The sequence below is a fragment of the Microtus pennsylvanicus genome, chromosome 6, assembly GCF_037038515.1.
Source record: "Microtus pennsylvanicus isolate mMicPen1 chromosome 6, mMicPen1.hap1, whole genome shotgun sequence".
Taxonomy (NCBI): Eukaryota; Metazoa; Chordata; class Mammalia; order Rodentia; family Cricetidae; genus Microtus; species Microtus pennsylvanicus.
Window position 1 is genome coordinate 13940575 of NC_134584.1, and position 22724 is coordinate 13963298.

The following is a 22724-nucleotide window of genomic DNA, read 5'->3' on the forward strand; positions in this document are numbered from 1 at the left end:
GCCTGTCCTGGACCTAGCTCTTGTAGACCAGGCTGGCCTCGAACTCACAATGATCCATCTGCCTCTGCCTCCAGAGTGCTGGGATTAAAGGTGTGCGCCACCACCGCCCAACTGTGTTGTATTCTTTTATGTTGCATTTGTTTAGCTCTGTGAAGCTGTCTTACTTTGCCTGTCTAAGACACCTGATGGTCTAATAAAGAGCTATTGACAGCAATAGCAAGACAGGAGAAATGCTAGACGAGGCTAGCAGACTGAGAAAATAAATAGGAGAAAAAGAGGGAAGAGGAAGTGAGAGAGATCAAGGAATGGGAAAAGAAGAAGCCAGCCACCAAGCCACACAGCCAGCCATGGAGTAAGAGTGAAAGTAAGACATACAGAAGTAAGAAAAGGAAGAAGTCCAGAGGCAAAAGATAGATGGATAATTTAAATTAAGAAAATCTGGCTAGAAACAAGCCAAGCTAAGGCCAGGCATTCATAAGAAATAATAAGTCCTCGTGTGAATTAGTTGGGAGCTGGATGCCAGGCCCCTCAATAGAGTGAAGAGTAAATAACAACTACAGGCCTCCGCAGGTTTGTAGCTTTATAGAATGCAAAAATGTATTCAGTTCAACTTCAAAAGCCCCCACAGCCTGTAACAGTCTCAAACTTGTTTAAAAGTCCAAAGTCTCTTCTGAGATTCATGCAGTCTCCTAACATTAATCCCCTGTAAAAATCAAAATGAAAAAGCAGGTTGCACATACTTCTAACATACAATTGCATGGGACATACATTACAATTCCAAAAGGGAGCATAGTGAGGAGATACTGGACCAAAGCAAAACTAAAAACCAGCTGGGCAAACTCCAAACTCTGCATCTCCTGTCTGATTTCAAAGCACTCTTCAGATCTCTAACTCCTTTCAGCTTTGTTGACTGCAACTCGCTTCTTTCTCTTCCACTGGTTCCGCTCCCAGCAGGTATCTGGCAGCTCTGGCATCTCCGACATTTTGGATTATCCACAGCAATCCAGGCTTCACCTTCACAGCTTCACACAGCGGCCTCTCTAGGCCTCTCTGTAGGGACATCCCTGACACGTGCCTGACCTGAACAATTTTCCTTCATTGCAGAGGGAGATTCCATAACCCCTTTCTTCTATCCTTGACTCTAAAGCCAGAACCGTATGGCCAAAGCTGCCAAGTTCTGATGATTGCTGGAGCTGCAGCATGGCTCCCTCATTCAATCACATCTTCACTAACTTTCTGTTTTAGATGGTTTCCTTCACTGCCTAATGTTGGCTGTCCTAGAACTCTCTCTGTAGTCCAGGCTAGCCTTGAACTCCGAACTGACTGCCTCTGCCTCTGAAGGGCTGGAATTAAAGGCATGCACTACCACACCTGGTTCTGAGCTTTTCTTTAATTCTTTTCAAAAGTTGGATTTTGTCCTGAGGTCACCATTTCCTTTATTCCTTTTTAAGAGGGGGCTTCTCTTTCATCTCTTTATCTCTCAGAACACAGGATTTAGCTCCATTCCACTTCCCAGTGCCCTCTTTCTCCTTGAACTGTGCCTTTCGTATTTCTCCCAACTCAACTTGCTCCTTTTCTTTATAAATCTGTATCAGCGTGAGCACTAATAACCACATAACAAAGTCAATATTATACTGTTTGGAAATTTCCTCTGCCAACTGAATCCAAAACTCTTCGATTTAGCCTCTGGCAGATTTTTTTTTCCAGACAAGGGCTTAAAGCAGCCATATTCTTCACCAAACTATCACAAGAATAGTCTCTAGGCCACTTCTCTTCTGAAACCTCTTGAGCCAGATTCCCAGCTCCCCATGTTTCAAGTCGCTCTCAGCATTACTGTCTTCCCTATTCCTTCTAGGATGACCCATTAAGCCCCATTTAAAGGGTTGAACTGCTTTTCTAATCCAAACTTCCAAGTCCACATTCCTCCAAACAAAAGCATGATCAGACCTATCACAGCAATACCCAAGTCCCTGGCACAGACTTCTGTCTTTAGGTATTCTTGCTGTGAAGAGACACCACAATTGAAGCAACTCTTATAAAGGAAATATTTAATTGGGACTGGCTTATAGTTTCAGAGGTTTAGTCCAATATCATCATGGTAGGAAACATGGTGGCATTCACACAGATGTGGTACTGGAGAAAGAGCTGAGAGTTCTACATCTTGATCTACAGGTAGCAGGAAGAGAACTGATTGAGACTTCAAAACCCACTCCCACAGTGACACACTTCCCCCAGCAAGGCCACACCTACTCCAACGAGGTCACAGCTCCTAATAGTGTCACTCCCTACGGGCTAAGCATTCAAACACATGAGTCTATGAGGGTCATACCTATTCAAACCACTTCAGAGGCAGATGATCATAAACACTAACTTAAGTTTCTGAAGATTTTCTTGTCCACTTCTCTACCTAACTACATAGATGGGATTTTGAAGGTCAGAGACATTACATAATTTCACACAATTTTCTTCTCTTTATGGAACTTTAATATACAATGTCTTTCTTGCTTTCTTAAGATTTTCTTTGTTGTAGTGTGTGTGTGTGTGTGTGTATACTTGCATACAAGGTGCCAGTGGCAACCAGAAAAGGGCATTAGATACTCTGGGACAAATGTTATAGGCTCACAATAGTGAGCTGCTCATTTTAGGTGGTGGGATATTATCTTAAGTCCTATGCAAGAGGAGTAAGCTCAGAGAACATTTAACTGTTGAGGTATCTCACCATTTGCCTTATATACGCAATTTCTCACTTTGAAGTGGTAAATCTTGCAGAATTACAAAGAGTATAAAATGGGGGTGGAATCAGCATACCTGTTAAATTTTGTGGCTAGGAATGATCATAGAGAATTATGTGTAAGGGAGTGGAATCTACAGTTTGGTTGCTAAAGTTCCTCATGGGTCCAAATTCCAGAGGATAAAAGATTTGACAGTCTTTGGTTAGCCATTCACTTGCTTGTTCCAAGAACATGGCGGGTGTTGGGGACTTGTCCGCGGTGCTGAAATGGTAAGACACAGATGTTCACGGATGCTCTAAACCTGTGGTACGTGTTTTCTTCTAGGCTTCTGTTTGTGGTGACAGTAGTACAGATACAAATTATTATCTTCTTGATATTGTTTCCTACTTAAAAATTGGAAGGGATTTAAGAATAACAGCCTTAGTATTAGTTTGCATATGATAGGTTCATTTTTGTGATGTATACAACTCTGTAGATTTTAGGGAATTCATAAAACTTTTGAACTGACATTCCGATCTAATTTTAGAAAACTTTTACTACCACAAAAAGTAATCATATATCTAGGAGTGATAACTCAATATTCTGCATCCCTTATCCTCTGGCAAGCATAGATCTACCTCCTATCCATGTACATCTGTCTATTCTGGAATCATTCAGTGTAGCCTTTCATGACTGATTTCTTTGACAAATCAAGTTTCAGGGGTTGTGATTTCATTAATATGAACCAGTGCTTTACTACTTTTAGTTAACAGATCTGTTGTTTCAATCCGTACCCCACTTTTTTTTTTGTTTTTTGTTTTTGTTTTTCGAGACAGGGTTTCTCTGTGGCTTTGGAGCCTGTCCTGGAACTAGCTCTGTAGACCAGGCTGGTCTCGAACTCACAGAGATCTGCCTGCCTCTGCCTCCCAAGTGCTGAGATTAAAGGCGTGTGCCACCATCGCCCGGCCATACCCCATTTTTTAATTGGATTATTTGCTATTTTAACTGAACTGTATAAACATACCTTAAGAGTAGAAATGTACCTATAGTATAACAAAATATACCTTAAATTTGTATCAATAAACCAAAATCCATACCAATTTAAAGTATATTTCTATATCAATCAGGTTGGGAAGGCAGCATGGAGAGAGAAAGACAATTGGAACTGAAGGACATTTGGGGGCTGATGTGGAAACTCCGTGGACTCTATGAGGGTGACCCTAGTGAGGACTCCTAGTAATGGGGATACAGAGCCTGAACTGTCCATCTTCTGTAACCAGGCAAGGCTTCCAGGGGTGAGACAGGGACAACCACCATGCCACAAAACCTTAGACCTACAAACTGTCCTGCCTGCAAGATGGTTGCCTTAATGATGGCACAGAGCTTGTGGGCGTGGCCAATCAATGACTGTCTAATTTGAGACCTGTGTCACAAGAGGGAGCCCACACCCAACATTTTCTGGATGACCAGGAACTGGAGGCTGGATATCCCAGAGACCTAGGGTGGAACCAAACATGACTGACCACAAAAACAAAGATAATAAAAAAATCAATCAATGAAATGATTCCTAATAACATTCTGCTGTACTCATAGATGGATGCCTTGTCCAGTTGTCATCAGAGAGGCTTCCTCAGGCAGCTGATGGCAACAGATGCCGAAAACCCATAGCCAAACATGAGGCAGAAAGAGGGAACCCAGGTTGGAGGTTTCCATCAGGTCCCTCCCCTGAAGTTTAGGGAGCCCCATGGAAGAGAGGTAGGAGGAATTGTGGGAGCGAGAGGATTCAAGAACACCAGGAAATTATGGCCCAAGGGAGCAATTAAGCAGGGATCATGGGGTTCACAGAGACTGAAGCAGCAGTCATGGAGGCTCCATGGGTCTGCACTAGGTCTTCTGCATCTGTTATGGCTCCTGGCTTGGCATTTTTGTGGAACTCCTGACAGTGGGAGTTGGGGTGTCTCTGCCTTTTTTGCCTGCTCTTGAGGCCCCTTTCCTCCTAGTGGTTTGCCTTACCTAGCCTTGAAGTGAAGGTTTGTGCCTGTTTTTATTGTATCTTGTTGTGCCATGTTCTGTTGATGTCCTTGAGAGGCCTGCTCTTTTCTGGGGGGAGACGGGGAAAGGGGTGAAACTGTGGGAGAGGGGAGGTGGATGGGGAACTGGGAGGGGTGGAGGGGAGGAATCTGTGGTCAGAATGTATTGTATGAGAGAAGAGTAGAAGAGAGTTTTGTTCTCCTTAGTGCATGGCCCAATAAATAAAAATATCTAATGAGTGAACCAAGATTAGTGTTTTCCCTTCAAAGTTCCAAGTGTATTTATCCAACACTTACATCAAGTTGAGAAAGACTCTTCCAACTCTCACAGATCTGTGCTGAAGACATATTCTCCTATTTGCAGTTCCCACTGTGTGCCAGGGAATGGTCTCCTTATCAAAAACATCTTTCATTCACTCAGAAACACATTCGCCTGAAGTTTCCAAATACTGGGGAGGGATTCACTACAATTACTATGTGATCTGAGGGCTATAACCCTGGTGGTTCTGGATGTCTGGTAAGGTAACAGTCATAACTGTTAATTAAAGAAAAAATAAAAAGATAAATTTCAATAGCTTTAATTGATTTCTAATGAAGAAACAGATAGTGTTACTGTAGGAACAAGGCTAGGTCTGGCAACTGAATGATACACTCCTTATCTGGGTGCCACATGTTAGCAGAGAGACTAATGGAAAACCAATACTGATAAAGCAATTTTTATTGGTCTCTGTTGTAAATCAATATGTAGAAATTACTTTTGATTGGTTTTTAAATAATTATTTTTATATTATTGATTTTTTCGACAGTTGGTAGAAGTTGTAGCTTATCATGTAGAATGGAGCCCAGTGTGAAGAGCACAGAACATCACATCAGTAACAACAAAGCAGCATGGTCTTTTGACTTTGGAAGACTGACAGATGGAAGCATGGGGAATCGAAATTGAGGAGAAACAGCAGGGGCAGAGAGACCTTAATGGTTGTGCAGGCTGGTTTTGCGTGTCAACTTCACACAAGCAAGGGTTACCAGAGAGGAAAGGAACCTCAGGTGAGGAAATGCCTCTTTGAGATCCAGCTGTAAGGCATTTTCTCTATTAGTGATCAACTGGAGAGGGCCTTGCTCATGGTGGGTGGTGCTATCCCTGGACTGGAGGTCCTGGGTTCTATAAGAAAGCAGACTGAGCAAGACATGGGAAGCAAACCAGTAAGCAACAGCCCTCCATGGCCTCTGCATCAGCTGTTGCCTCTAGGATCCTGCCCTGTTTGAATTCCTATCTTTACTTTCTTTAAAGATGAACAATGTGGAAGTATAGGTGGAATAAACCCTTTCCTCCCTGTCTTAGGGTTTCTATTGCTGTGAAGAGACACCATGACATGGCAATTCTTATTAATGAAAACGTTTAACTAAGGTGGCAGCTTAAAGTTCAGAGTTCAGTCCATAATCCTCAAGGTGAGGACACAGCAGCATGCAGGCAGACATGGTGCTGGTTCCATCTTGATCAGTAGGCAACAGGAAGTTGACTGTGGCACTGGGTGGTATCTTGAGCATAGGAGACCTCAAAGTCAGCTCCCACAGTGACACACTTCCTCCAACAAGGCCATCCCTATTCCAACAAAACCACACCTCCTAATAGTGCTATTCTCTGAGTTTATGGGGCCATTCAAACTACCACACTCTACAACTTGCTTTTTGGTCATGGTGTTTCATTGCAGCAATTGAAGCCACAACTAAGACAGTGATTAACTTGAAGGGATCTAGGATCACCTGGGAGGTGTGCCTCTAGGCATGCCCATGAGGAATTATCTTGATTGGTTTATGAGGTAGGAAGACATCCTTGACTGTATAAAGGGGAAGCAAGTAGTTGAGTGCACACATCCGTTACTCCCTCCTTCTTGGTTGTAGATACCATGTAACCAGCTGCCTTCTGTGGTTATGACTTCCCTGCCATGATGAATTGTACCCTGGAACTGAAAGCCAACGTAAACCTTTCCTTAAGTTGCTTGTCCAGGTACTTTTATCACCAAGGAACTTTGGGTTTTAGTTGGCCGTCCTTGCAAGTTGCTTCACTTGGTTATCCCAGCAGTCTGGTGAGGTGTACAGAGGACAGCCAATAGACTTTCTTCAAGAAAACCAGCTGCTAAAAAATGACAGCTCTGGGGCTCCAATTGAAGCTCTTAACTTGTGAAGGATTTTTGTTCCTCTACCAATTGATTCACAGTAGCTAAAAAACAAACGTCTTCTAGGTTCTTTCTATACAGAAAGAGAAACTTTGTCCGTGTTTCTTCACCCTGAACTCTACTAAAGGCTGTACATGGAAAACTGCTGGATTTTTAGGAATCAGCCCACGAGAGGGACTTATGGTGCCACCTAGCGTCCATGATTGGACTTCCCCACAAAGAGGCCATCTGCACTCTGAAGAATAATTTATTTAAGGAAATTGCAGTGATGGGTGAAGTCGAGGGTTATGTTAAATCCAACACATTCTTTAACACTGCATAATCTTGAAGATAAATGGGAGAGACAAGTAGGCTTATGTAGGAGACTTCCAGGGAGTCGGACAAGTTCACAAGTTCAGGTTTGAATCCAATGAAACATGTATTAAAGATGCTTCCTGAATTGTAACATTCCACACTAGTGTTAGGTACAGTTACTATTTTACAAATACTGGTGCAGACTTCTTATACAGTGTTGCTGTGTCACTGAAGTAAGAAGAAGGAAGTCCAACCCAGCATGTGCAATTAACAAAAAGCAACTGTTTGTCATTTATTTTTATCTTGGGGAGGGGACAGAACTGGCTTGGAGGAGCTGCTTCTCCTAAAAAGCATCCGCTCCCACTTAGACCCACAGGTAACTAAAAGCAAGATGGAAGTCAGAGCTTTGGTTTTATTTTATGTCTGTCTGCTTTACTTCTGCTGAAACCTCAGACATGTCATTGTCCTAACCCTTCCTCTTCAGTGACGCTAGATTACAGGAACTGTAAAAGTCTTACATGGATGAAAGCAATGATTTAGGAGGGTAAAGCTGCATCCTGAAGCAGAAGTGGCTGTCTCCTGAGGACCAGATTGAACTTCCCAATTTCCTGATAGTGAAGTGATCAGGACTTCTCAGACCAACCTAGAAAACCAGAGGGGGCTGCAGTCAGCCAAGCACACCCTCATCAGAACTGTTTAATCACCCGCACGAGGATGCAGCCATGAACCCTCGCCTGCGGGTAGACCAGGAAGCAGAGAAGGTAAACCACGTTCAGTCTCAACACTCAGCCCATATTTAAGGTGGGCCAGCATCTTGGCTCTGGCAGCTCCAACAGAATTGGCTCAACCACCATTGCTATTATGCACACTCAAGAGATGAGGAATGGTGAGTAACCAAGGTCAGTGTGACCCTGTGGTGAGGGGACATATGGAAGAGTCTAATAACCTGTCTGTCTTCAGGTACTGCGGGAGCTTTGAATCTAACCAGAAAAGGGGTTGAGAGGAGGTACAAGAGACACACATAATTAAGCTAGGTGTAGTCCCCTTGATGACTCTTAGTTCTGGTGTTGCAGGGCTATCTTGAGAAGCCATTATTGTTTAAGGAGATAAAACTGGTTCTCAGGAGATCATTGTTGCTGAGCACAGCTGCTCTTGTGGATAATTGGCCGTGCAAGGGGGATGGTTTGTGTTGTGAAACTCTACTTTCCCAAGAATCTAAAGTGACTTCAGGTTTGAGTCCAAAGATGTGAGCCTTCCTCTTTGGACTGGGATTAAATGGGCTGGATTGACAGACACTGAGCAACCCACACTCCAATGCAAGTGGAAGCTGACCTAGCACAAGGTCCCCTGCACAGGATGAAGGCAGAGGTGCCAGGCTTTGGTTCCTTTGCTTCCAGCTGTCCCTGGTGGAAAGACATAAACCTTTAACGAGTAGCTCATCTCAATATGCTAGTAAGAGAAAATGTTCAGGACTGGCAGCATTCTGCCTGTGTTCCAGACACAGGTTCCTGGGATTTCACTAAACCATAAAGTTATTTTGCCTTGGTTATAAGGTGATTTTTCAAAATTCATATTTTTTAAAAAAAAAAGAAAATGAAGGCAGAAAGGAGACATGAAGCATAAAGCAGATATATGACATCATCAGCACTGAATATGCTTTTGGTAAAAGAGCTTAAAGGCAAATGCTTTTATATGAGAAAAATGAGATTTTGTTCTAAAGGATTTTTACAAATGGAAAATGAAATGTGAGGGCAGAACTGGAAGATAAAGTATTTTATAAGGCTGTGGAAGGTAAGACGTCAGCAGAGTGTGTGCCTAGCTGTTTGTGGCGACATACACCTCTGATCCTGACACTCAGGAAGCTGACACAGGCAGAACCTGGGAGCCTGAGGCCAGCCTGATTTACAAGCCAGGTCTAGGACAGCCAGGGCTGCAGAGTGAGACTTTATTCTCAGTATCTTGTACATATGTATATATGTATTTTTATAAAACCTGGCATAATGAAAGTTATTAGAAATTACTTAGATAAAAATTAAACATTAACATCAAACTAAAATTGAACTTCCTGTCTTAGGGTTACTATTGCTGTGATGAAACACCGTGACCAAGAGCAAGGTGGGGAAGGAAGGGTTTATTTGGCTTACACTCCCACATCATAGTCCATTATAGGAAGAAGTTAGAACGGGAACTCGAGCAGGACTGAAACATGGAGGCAGGAGCTGACGCAGAAGCCATGGAGGAGAGCTACTTACTGTTTGCTCATCATGGCTTCCTCAGTCTTTCTTATGGAACCAGTACCATTGCCCAGGGTGTGGTAGCACACCCACAATGGGCTGGGCCCTCCCACATCAATCACTAATTAGGAAAATGCTCAACAGGCTTGCCAACTGTCAGATGTTAAGATGTTTCTCCGTTGAGGCTCCCTCCTTTCCAATGACTCTAACTTATGTCAAGTCTACATAAAAGTAGCCAGCACACTTCCTACTTACAACACTGGGTGCTTATATTTCAACAACAACAATAATAAAAACTGGCTTAGGGAACAGGGATTCTTTTTCATCCCTGTACTAAATGATCTGTTTGTCTTGGTGATTAGATTTTATTCAAGTGATGTGTGTTTTATATCCTCCCATTAGATTGAAATCTTCCCCTATCAAAGCCACTTCTTAGCAGTAGAAAAATTTCTATTAGAAAGAAGTATGCCTCCTTGGGGAATTCCTGATAAATTCCACAGTAATAGTGGACTATTTTAATAGATAGATATTTGAATCTACTTGTTAGCATCTGTCCTATTGTGTAGAATTTTTACTGTGTCCCTGACCTTCATTTAGTTTGGACTGGTGATTAATTGAACAATGGTATACTTCACACACACCCACGCAGAGAGAGCTTCTTCAGTCACACTTCTCTGAGCTTTCTAAATCTAAGCTCTATCTCTCTTGGAAAACACCAGTTACCTCTGTATAATTTCTGGGGATTCTAGGAAAACAGAGATCCATAGGAGCCATTGTGCTGAAGGGAAATATTATATTCTATAGTGGGAAAGTTTTTAAATGTTAATGAAAAATTCAGAATAGGATGAAGAATCCTTCCATAGTTAACTCCCAGAAATCAGAGAACCAAGTGAACTCAGATTTCTAACCACTTTACTTCGACACTATTATTTCTAAATTATAACTGGGTCATTTTGTCAATTAAAAAAGACATTGCACTAAGGACTCTTCCCTTTGGATGGAAAGGACCCTATCAAGGACGTCTAGTTACTTCTCTGTGACAGGACTTCAAGAGACAAAATTTTGGATTCAAATTCCTCGTTGTAACGTTGTATTAATTTCTGAGGATAGACTCCTGTGGACTTGAGAAATGCCAGGTGGCAACCCTTCAGTTAGAACATTGACCACTGAGTACTCTGGTTAACTGAACTCAAAACCTGACATTCTAATAATTCCCCCACTATTATATTTATATTTAGATAATCTAAAATTATCTTAGATGTTTAGAATTAGCTTTAGTACATTTTCCTAAATGGCAGAAGTCATACAGATCTGACTTGAGGATGATGGCATTATATCCTCTCATCAGTCATGTCTGTCACGGGTGTTGGTTACAAAGACTGCCTGCCTTGTATAAAGCATGCCTTCGTGCTCTGTTTCTTTTTTATTTTAATTAATTAATTAATTTTGAGACAGGGTTTCTCTGTCTGTCTGTCCTGGAACTTGCTCTGTAGACCAAGCTGAGCTGAACTCACAGACCTACCTTCCTTTGCCTCCCGGGTGCTGGGATTAAAGGTATGTGCTCATCCTTTTCAGTACCATTGCAAAATTCTTACTAAGTACAATTTGGAAAGAAGCCAGCTATTACGTGGGCAGAAACCTACTTTAAATCTTCCAAAAGGATTTCTACTTGGTGGTAACTCTCTTTAAATCTAAACTCAGTGCCCAAAACAACCACACTCTTTCTTGCTAAGAAAAAGGGAAGAATATTAAATAGGTTTGTTTAACCAGTTGGATTACCATACTGCCTGCAGTTGGTATTTAAAGTGTTAAGATACAACAAAGAAAAGGTTCTGGAAAGTCCTGTGGTATGTTCATATTTCTGCCTACCTGAACTCTACTATTTTTTGTTTGAGATACCCAAAGATTTACTCGAATCATTTTTAAAAAGTCTCCAATGACAATATAAATGTGTTTTTAATGAAAATTGGTTTTTTTAGTTACTTTTCTGTTTCTGTGATAGAACACTATGACCAAGGCAACTTACAGAGGGGTGAGTTTATTTTGATTTACCATTCCAAAGGGTAAGAGTCCATAATGGCAGAGTAGAGACATGGAGGCTGGAGGAGGAAGCTGACAACAGCTCACATCTTGAAGCACAAGCACAGAGAGAGCTGATTAGAAATGGTGTGCGTTCTTAACCTCTCAAAGCCCACCCCCAGGACATACTTCCTCCATCCAAGATGCACATCCTTAAACGCCTCCAAACAGCGCCACCAGCTGGAACTGTTCAAATACATGCCCTTACTCAAAGCCCCACAATTGGCCAAATGTCTGAGCCAAAAAGGCTTCTCTGGAGATACAGGAAGTGGGCTAGGAGTTTTAGGGCAGAGTCAGTCTGCTGAATATAATAAAGAAGACCATGGCTTTAAAGGGGGCTCATGTTCAAAAATAGGAGGTATAGAGAACATGCCATTTCAAAAAGGAAGACGATTGTAACCCAAACAACTATACAACTCAAGAGCCCATGTTGCCAATGAGCCTTCAGTATGTGTTGTGGGGTATTAGTACACTATGTGAAGATGTATTTGCTGTGATTGGTGCAATAAAAAGCTGAATGGCCAATAGTTAGACAGGAAGTATAGTCGGGATGTCTGGGGAGAGAAAGAGGAGGAGGAATCTAAGCACACAGGAGATGCCAGCAGACATGGAGAGGAAGAGGAGGTACAAAAGAGGCCCATGGTACAGTTAGCTGGGCCTGGAAAAATATCATAAATGTTGGTTTACTTCTGGTTGCTGAGAGAAAGCTTGGTGATCAAGGCGACTTACAGATAAGTCTGTTTTGGTTTATAGTTCTGACTAGCAGGAAGCAGCAGGCATAGGGGCAAGGGCAGGAAGCTCCTATTGTCAACAACAGGCAGAAAGCAGAGAGAAGGAACTGGAAGTGGCAGGAGGCCTTTAATCTAAAACCTGCTTTTACCATAGACTTGCCCCAGGTCACAGCAAGGCTGCTCTACCTAAACCTCCCCCAAGAATACTACCACCTAGGGACCAAGTGTTCAAGTGCCTGGAACACTTCTCATTCATACAGAGCAATGGGCATGTTTTACCAGTGAATAGGTGGGCAATATTACAAAATATCCCTACTAGATTGTTTCCCTTTGTGATTCTAAAATAAGAATTAAAATTTTGTTATGCTCACAAAATCTATAGAATCCTGGTTCTACAAGTCTAGTCTATCACTAATAACTGGTAGGGCTGGAGAGATGGCTCAGTGGTTAAGAGCATTGTCTGTTCTTCCAAAGGTCCTGAGTTCAAATCCCAGCAACTACATGGTGGCTCACAACCATCTGTAATGAGGTCTGGTGCCCTCTTCTGGCCTGCAGACAGAATATTGTCTACTAAAAATTCTACAGATATCCTTAGATCTTAATTTTAAGACATGTAATTTATATGGCATTATAAATAAATATTGGTATTTTTGTTTGGGAATCTTTTATTAATTAAAATTACTTAAAAGTTTTACTTATTATAACAATTAGTAAAAATTTAACCAAAACAATACATTGCAAATTTTGAAAATTGTTATATATACATAATAACTTTTATTGAATATATTTTTCTGAAAAATTGTTGATGAATGGTAGTTATTGTTAGAAGCAGATGGGATTTAATTACAACTCTATTCCTATTTGAGAGATTAAGAGACAGAAATACTAAGAAATTCACAAACAGTTGCATATGGAGGCTTGTTTTAACAAAATCAGTTCTTTGAATGTCCAAATTCCACCCCAAAAATACAACAGTTGGGGGCAGGAAGATGGTTTATTGGGTAAAGCGCTAACTGCACAATCATGAAGACCTAGGTTCAGAGCTTCAGCATCCAGATAAAAAAAACTAGGCAGGGCTGGAGAAGATCACTGGCTGCTCCCTCAGAGAATCCTAGATTCCTAGAGCCAACAAGGAGGCCCGAGGCCATTTGTAAGCCCAGTTCCAGGGAATGCAATGTTCCCTTCTGGCCTCCAGATGGCACCGGACACAGATTTGGTACAGACATACAGGCAGGCAAAAACAAGCATTAAAAAAAAATTGTGACCAAGCATGGTGCTGTGTACCTGCAATCCCAGTTCTGGGGGGCAGAAACAGGAGGGTCCCAGGGACTCACTGGCTAGCCAGTCTAGCTGTGTTAGTTACTTTTCTATTACCACGACAAAGTACCGTGATAAAGGCAATGTATAAAAGGAGGGGTTTAATTTGAGGCTCATAGTTCAAAGGTTAGAGTTCATGGCCACTACGGTGGGCAGCATCCAGCAGGCAGGAATAATGCTGGAGCAGTAGCTGAGAACTTACATCCTGATCTGTGAGGAGGCAGAGAGAGCTAACTAGGAATTGAATGGCTTTTGAAAGCTCAAAGCCCATCCCCAGTGACACACTTCCTCCAATAAAGGTTCACCTCCTAATCCTTCCCAAACAATTGAGCCTCTGGGGACCAAGCATTCAAATATCTAAGCCTATGGGGGTGGGGGCATTATCATTCAAACCACCATACAAGCTAATTAGTGAGCCCCGGGTTCAGTGAAAAGTCCTGGCTTCAAAAGGTAAAGTGAGCAATGTTAAAGGAAGACTTTTGATTTCAACCTCTGGCTTTTGTAGATACACACAGGGATGCACACTGCTCACACGTGCACACACACACACCTTATTTTCACACAATATCATAGGAATCTATCATCATACTATTTTTTTAAAGATTTATTTATTATGTATACAACTTTCTGCCTCGATGTCTGCCCGCACGCCAGAGCAGGGCACCAGATCTCAGTACAGATGTCTGTGAGCCACCATGTGGTTGCTGGGAATTGAACTCAGGACCTTTGGAAGAGCAGCCAGTGCTCTTAACCTCTGAGCCATCTCTCCAGCCCTCATCATACTATTTTAATAATTTTAGATTCTTCAAATTTGTTGAAAGCAAGGAATCAGCAGCCATCCTTGCAAAGAAGTTCAGTTTTAGAATCACTCATGCCCAATTCTGGGAAGTGTCTTAAGATAACCATGTACTGTCAATCTTCAGTTCACGGAGAGTACTAGGAAGACACACAGCCTGGTCATGTGTCTGCCACCAGGTGATTAAGATGCCCTCGGTGTCTCTTACTTTCCATCGTGGTTTGTTCCACAGCCATGTGTGAGTAAAATTAAAGGCGGAAAATTGGAAGCTGATAGGTTAAATTGCTCACCCAAGTCATACAGTTCTATCTCTGCTACACATTATCTTTACTGTCCCATTCTAAAGTACATACAGTTCTATCTCTGCTACACATTATCTTTACTGTCCCATTCTAAAGTACATTTAATAGACATATTGGATGTGGGATTTCCCTTTGCATGCTGTGAATATGTTTTATTACCATTGGTTACTAAAGAAGCTGCACTGACCTATGTCAGGACAGAGTACAGACAGGTAGGAAATTCAAACAGAGATATAGAAAAAGAGTAGGTGGAGTCAAGGAGACGCCATGTAGCTGCCAGAGGTGAAAGATGCCAGAACCTTACCTGTAAGACACAGCCTTGAGGAAATACACAGATTAATAGAAATGGGTTAATTTAAGATATGAGAGCTAGCTAGAAATATGCCCTGAGCCATTGGCCAAACAGTGTTATAATTAATATAGTTTCTGTGTGAGTATTTGGGTCTAGGTGGCCAGGAAATGGAAGTACAGTCTCTGTCTACACATATTAGTCAAAATAGTTCATGTAAACACCAAAATACCCACATCTAAGAGCAGAAAAACCCAAGTCTGAAGGCTAGGATTTTGTGCCTGTTAGATTCTAGCTGTCAGTGACGTTGAAAATAATGCTATGAGATACAACTATATAGTCTTCTGTTGGGGTCCTGTGCCAGCCCAGACCCTAAATTATTTCTCCGGACCAGAGGGGAGGCATGGGAATAAAGACACAACTCACATGGCTTTATCGGGAGAGAGATTCTCAGTGATACCTCATGACATCTTGAGTTCACATCCTGAAAATTCCTCCCGTTTATTCTCCAAACAGCTTTTATACCATAAATGTAAACTGAGGGGGAAATTCATGAGCATTCTGTTTCCTAGGTAACCAGGTGAATGGTTGTGGTCACGTTCACATCTACCTATGTCTGCTCTGTAACGTCTTCCTGCTCTGTATGCCAGCTCTGTCATGTCACGTATGCTGAATTAACATCTCTTTTCAGGCATCCTCCAAATTACAAGGAAGGAGCAGAACAACATCTTGACCCTCTGTTAGGAAGGTGACCACCTCCTATGTGGCAGGTGCAAACTATGGCCTGAGATTCTGGCCACCATACTACGTAGAAATATGGGCCTACACTTTTCTTTTGGGGGAAAAAACCTCAATCAGATATCATTCTGGACCAAGAAGGGAGTAAATTCATGGGAAAAATTAGTGTAAGATCCACCCACAATGCTTGTGTTACTTTGTCAGAAATAGTTTGGTATAATTTTTTTAAGAGCTAAGGTTGACACCTTGCCATCAGTAAAGATGTTGGAATAGTAGGTGGTGGAATTGGTTCATATGACCTAATCCAAAGCCTCTTGAGGTTAAGGTTCCTGTAAGCAACACAAATCTCTTGACTTGTGTTTTCTTAGGAAATGTCTATGATTCGCACCTCTAGCTTCTTCAGAGTTGTATTGCATAGTATGAATCATGACCTTCCTAGCCACAGGAAACATGCATCTTGCCTTAAGAGGTAAGTGCAAGGAACTACATCATGATACAATTTTAACTGGCTTGAGTTGCTGTAACAGTCTTCCGTTCTGTGGCCTGGAACTGTGACCAAGTTGACAGTTTCTGGTAGGGACTTTTTTCTTGGCTTTCAAGTGGCTGCCACTTTGCTGTGTCCTCCGTTGACAGAGCAAACTCTGGTGTCTTTGTCTCTTGTAATAGCATCAGCCTTGCCATGTTAGCGCCCCTATACTCCCATACTTTCTAACCTCAGCCACACTCGGTCACCTCCCTGCACTCCCATACATTCTAACCTCAGCCATACTCCGTCACCTCCACCACTACCTCACAGTCTGCTTAGTCTCAGCAGTCACATCAAGGGTCAGGACTTTAGCATATGAATTGGGGGAGACACAGTGCCATCCATGGCACATAAATCAAGATCATCTTCTACCTGGATAATTTCTAGGACAAAATCCTGTTTAAGGAGACTGGTTTAATATTTCTAGAACCCCAAGAGTGTGGATTATAATTATCATTCTCTCTCTTCTCTATATGGATGAAAGTTTCATTTTCACAATAAAACAAACTTCATTATGACCCATACTTCTCCCAGTGAAGACTCTTGGGGAAGTTTTGGGGTTTCCAGGTGAACCAGTACTATTGCAAGGTGTTTTTTTTTTTTATAATTTGACAATTTCTTACTTTTTTTCTTGTATGATTTATTTCAGCCTCAGCAATGCAAAGACACAGGTTTTTGTTTGGTCATCTGGTCCTGTTTTTTTTTTAATATTTTTTTAGAGGAACATTTTACAGTGCTAAAGATGGAGGGGCTCTTTCAACTTAACGAGTGGGTATTCCTGTGGTGGTTGATTTCTGACTGAAACCAACAGTGCTTCCTGTTGGGGCTGAGTATTGTACATCAACCTGTGAAACAAGAATAAACTAAAAAAGTACCTTTCTTCTCAATGCTTTAGACACCGATGTACAGAATACACTTTAGATCTATTTTTTCATTGCTGTGGGTTAGGGGAAGTCCGTAGACTACACAGAGCTTGAACTTTGCTGTAAGAGTTTATGATGTTGAAAAGGTGTGTGTGGGGGGTTATGTATCCAACTTTCACTAAGATAGTTAAAGAGAATTGAAAGCCACCCATGAGAACCGTGTAATAGCCCAGCCATAGTCTTTGTGAGCGGTAATTTTAACTAAGGGTCAGAAACTTCAAAGAAAAAGAACTTAAGATCTTTTACACACTAGCTAGTCTAAGCAAGTCCTCCCCCCCCCCCAAAAAAGTAGCTGCATTGATTGAGGGCAATTGCAAGTATCAGCTGTCAAACACAATTGCATTACTTAACAGTTAATGCAATTCGAAGGGAATACTGAAATTGGGGTCATCTCTTGCAGTGGTGTTATAGACGTTTACTTAAGATCACAGTATTTTTATATTGTTACTTATTCACTTTGGCAAAAGAGTAGGCTAGTTCTTATCACAATTTATGCAATTTTAAAATACTTTAAAATTACACTTATTACATGTGTGTGAAAATATGCAGGTGGGAGCATACATGGAGGACAAATTGTGGGAGTTTTTGTCTCCTTCCATCCTATGGGCCCGAGGGGTAGAATCAGGCCATTCATTTGGTGGTAAGTGCCCTCACCTGCTGAGCCACGTTGCTGGCCCTGGTCTTTCTCCTTATGGTGAACTCTAAAAACTTAGCTTTTGACTTTTTAGTCAAACACACACACAACTAAGTTCTATAACATCAGTCATGCTACATAGTCCTCCACAGTCATGCTAAAGAATCACATCCATGCTTCTACACGTATGTTTGAGTAGCAGTGCAAAACACAGAGAAATTTTAGGAGACATACACAGTTGAAACAACTGATATTTAAGTTCTGACCTGAGGGCCTTGGCAAACACCTGCAATTCTAGCACTTGGGAGGTGGAGGCAGGACATTCAGTTCCAGGGCACCCTTTATCTACACCATGAATTTGGGCCCAGATGGGGCTCCAAAAAGCCCTGTCTCAAAACAGCCAAAAATAAATAAGAAATTTCAATGAGGTGTACAAGGACAATGCAGGTGGATATGCTTCACTATTTTGGAGAGTTTTGGTTTTCACATTTTATGACGTGGTGATTTGAGTTTGATTTTTGAAAATACAACAGATTTGGGCCAGCAAGATGGCTCCGTAGTTAACAAAAACGCCTGCCACAGAAGCCTGGAGACCTGAGTTCGGTCCTGAGAGATCCACATGACAGTTGAGAGAATGGACTCCATGAAGTTGTCCTTTTATCTCCACATGCATGGGTGTCCCTGTACAGACTACATATGCACACACACATAATAAATAAAAGTTAAGATTTTAGTTATACAACAGATTTTAGAGCAGTTTTATTTACAGAAATATAGTTCATATAGTTATCATATACTTCCCATCCAGTTTGTCTTCACTAAAACGTTCATGCTAGCATGGTGTGTTTGCTATCATTAATGAACCAGTATTTACCAAAAACACCATTGTTTATTTGGACTTCCCTTGTATAACTGAAAAGTCTTTTTGTGGTATAGGGATAGCATTGCATATTTAGTTGTTGTGCCCTTACACTACTTCTGGCCATAATAGTTTCTCAAATTGTTCCCTTTTGAAGATCTTGACAGTTCAGGAGAATTCTGTTTTAAGATTCATTTTATCTTACTTTTATGTTATGACTGATCGTCTGCATGTGTGTAAGTCTATTACGTGATGTGGTGCCCGAGGAAGTCCGAAGAGGGCTTAGATCTTTTGGAATTAGAGTCACAGGAAACACTTGTGAGGCAGCGTGGTTGGTGCGGGGAAGCAAACCCAGGGCTTCTGCAAGAACAGCAGGTGTTCTTAACATTGAGCCACTCTCCAGCCTAGTCAGATATTTTGTGGGATGCCCTTCGTCTAATAGCTCTCTGAATGCTCCCTTCACCCCTTATTCTGGGACTGTGGGCTTGAGGAAGAACACCACAGAAGTGCAGTCAGATCACAGTGACATTAGTTACTGGCAACATGATTTGTCACTGAGTTCAGAACACATAGTAAAGTGGCATCTAAGTGTTCAGTTCTGACCAACAACCAGCATCAAACTAAAAACAGAGTAGTTTTCCACAGAGAAAGCAGGGCTCAATTCCAAGTGCTGAGTTTGTATTGTGATTCACCTCTATGTGCCTGCCAAGGGTGAAACGGCCTCTAAATCTGCCAGTGCCACGTCAAGCACAACTGGATTTGCAGGCTCATATGGCCTGGGTGGCATGGTGACTTGCTTACTAGTCTGGACCTGCAGGAGAGATGGCTCTTCTCCCCCTGGGCACAGAGCCTACTACCCCATGCCTCACTTTCTGTAGGAAGGGCCAGATATAGCAATTTACCTTTTATCTTAGAGGATGACTTCCTGACACCCTAAAATTTCACTGAAATAGGATTTGGGGGAGATGTTCCACAACCATGACATTTGTTGGGACCATTTGGAATCCTGGCCTCCAACTGCTCTTCCCTGCTAGAGATCTTTACTTTCCTTCTGATTTGAGTTACTGAAAGCTGTGTCAAAGTTGTTTACCAGCTCTGCTTCACGAGCACATGCTGTCTTGCCTTGAGGATCAGAGGATAAGGTTTTCACCTGTTGGCCCACCTGACTGTTGGGTATATAAGCCTCCAGGGTGCTATTGAAGAGGGGGCTTCTTACCAGTGACTAGAGGTCCGTGTCTCTGTCTCTCTGTCTTTGTGTGTGTTTGTGTGTTTCAACCTCCAGCCCCTTGCCTGAAGCTCGCGAACTGTATGGTAGTGCATAGAGCGCAGACAGGCGTTGGGCGCTGCAGACATTGAAGCCTTACCGACAGATACAGAGTGACTGTTACTGACCAAAACAGGAGGAAGTGTAGTAATATGAAGCGGCGGTGAGGCTGCGTCCCCAACACCCCAGCCGCCTGCTTGGCTAGCTTTTGCCCCGAAACAACAACACACAAACTGTATTCATTTAAACACTGCTTGGCTCATTTCTACCTAGCCTCTTCTAGGCTAACTCTCGCACCTGGACTAGCCCATTTCTTATCATCTGTATAGCACCGGTCTTACCGGGAAGATTCTAGCCTAAGTCCATCCTGGGTGGGAGCTTCATAGCGTGCATCTTCCCTGGAGCAGGGAGCATGGCGTCTCTCTGAGGCGTCTGCTCCGGAGAGGAGAGCTGTCGATTCTGACCTCACTTCCTCTTCCTCCCGGCATTCTGTTCTGTTTACTCCACCTACCTATGTCCTAACCAATGAAATGGGCCAAGGCAGTTCCTTTATTAGCCAATGACCTTCCTCCATCAAGGAAGAGATTGGTCAGGCAGTTTAAAGACGGGATCTGGAAACGGGCATCTCTGCTTCTCGTTCTTGGCAAGCAGTTCAGTCTTGACCAGAAGCTGGGACTATTCTTTCAGTAGCTCTGTCCAGGCTGGAGGCCAGGTATGTCAAAAACGTTTGGGGGTCTTGGTTTGTTCTGGTTTTTTTACCTTTTTAATCCTTTTATTTAATGTGATTGCTCATTTTGTCAAGCTGACACAACCTAGAATCGCCAGGACAAGGGTCTCAGTGAGGGGCTGTCTAGGTCAGGTAGGCCTGTAAATGTATGGCGTTGAATTTCTAGCATGTGTGTTTCTTACCTTTTCAAGAACAAAAAGAACACCTCAGAGTTCTTTGTCTCAAAAGACATTCTTTCTATAGTTTACTCTCTGATGTCCCCACCTCCTTAAGTTTATCGCCCACTTGTCTATACAAAGAGCAGTTTCCACCCGAAAGAGTAAGCAACAGTTTATTCTGGAGCCAAATCAATATGAGGCACCACGGTCCAGGAATGCAGACATGGGTTACTGTGTCACAGCTCAGACGGAGAGGGATCCTGGCAGTCGGGAGTCGGGATATTCAGTGTTAGAGCTGGGGTGGAAGAGTGCCCTGGCAGTTGGGAGCCAGGGAATAGCACAGGCCACAGTAAGCATAGCAGTTTACAGCCCTGCTCTCGGAAGATTTCCCCCAATATAACAGCTCTGTTCTGGCAGAAGAGGGCTTCCCGGAGCTAAGTTGTTACAACTCCGCTCTGGCACTCCAGAGTGTAACAACTCCCTGCGGCCAGGGGAAGAGCACCCCAGTGAAAGTGTTACAAGTTACAATCCTGTTTTGCTCGGCTTCTGACAAGTTGTAACAACTGACTATTAAGGGAAGGAAGGCTTCACCAGCTCAAGAGATTTACTGGGAGGGAAGAATCCAGGAGAGTGGCTGCCTCTACCAAGGTAGATCAGTAGTTGTAAACTGGACAGGCACAGGGCTTCTATAGGGCTTCTTAGGGGCAGAGTTTTCCTAGGGAGACAGGGATTGGTTAGTTTAGTTGGTCAGGGGCAGAGATAGCTGATTTCGGAGCTAAACTGTGATTTCACTGGCTTTTCTAAGCTTTTTGGCTCTAGTTTTGGGGCCAGGGCATATTTCTTTCAGTGACTCTGATTCTAGGGACAAGGTGTGTGTTTTTTTGGCACTGGTTTCAGGATCAGGGTGCATTTCTTTGGGTCTGGGTTCAGGAATAAAGTGTTTCTTTCCCTGGCTGTGGTTTCAGAGTCAGGGTGGATTTCTTTGGCTGGCCTTTTTACCCTACAGCTTTCTCAAATACGTTCCAGAAGAACAGTTTCATTATTTGCTTGTTTTTGTCGTTGTTGCTGTTTTTTAATAACAGAATGGATAAAATAGTAAGGTAGAGGTATTTTTAAAAGTACTTTGGTTGGAAAATCAAGTAGATGGTAGAAATGCTTGTTATAGATCTCAGGGGCTATCTGATCATATTCTCCACTCTTGGGTTGATAAAAGTTAATAGCCTGTACATTCCATAAATATTTACCCAGTAGCCACAATGAAGTTACCTCAATATAGTGGCTGGCAATAAATGGCTATTAAGGGGAGCTGAGGATAGCCCAAACAGCTTGCTCCTAACCTGTAACACTCTAGCTCTCCATATTCAGGAAAGTTTTAATCGGCCTTGTAGGATGTTTAACACCCTTGTAGGATGTCTGGGGGATGTGTTCCCCGATCCCCGGACATCAGTTTAGCCCCATCCTTTAACGTTTAACTGCAGGCAAAAGGGATCTTCCAAAGTGACCTCACCAAAAGCACTCAACGAAGACCAAGTCCAAGCTTATCAGTGTGACTTGGCTCTTTATGATTTGACGCTCCAGAAGGCCCACCACTACCTACCTGCTCTCTGCCCCTGAACCTCTTGCATGCTTCCCAATAGTCCCTGCCACGTATTCCTCCAGCTTGAGGCTGGAGCTAAGCCTACCCGCTCACCTACTCACCGTGGCATCTGCGCCTCCACTGTCTCGGAGACAATTCAAGTTTCATGTCAGCTCCTGGAAGCTTGCTAACATCAGACTTTTGCTCTTATTCTGAAGTAAAAAATACCGTACGAAACAATATATTCAAGATGACACACAGGACAGCTCTTGCTTCACTGTGACCCCCAGCCGCTCCTAAGGCCACTCGGGCTCGGAGTCTGTCACTCAGGAACCAATGCCAACAGGAGTTTTATGGGGACG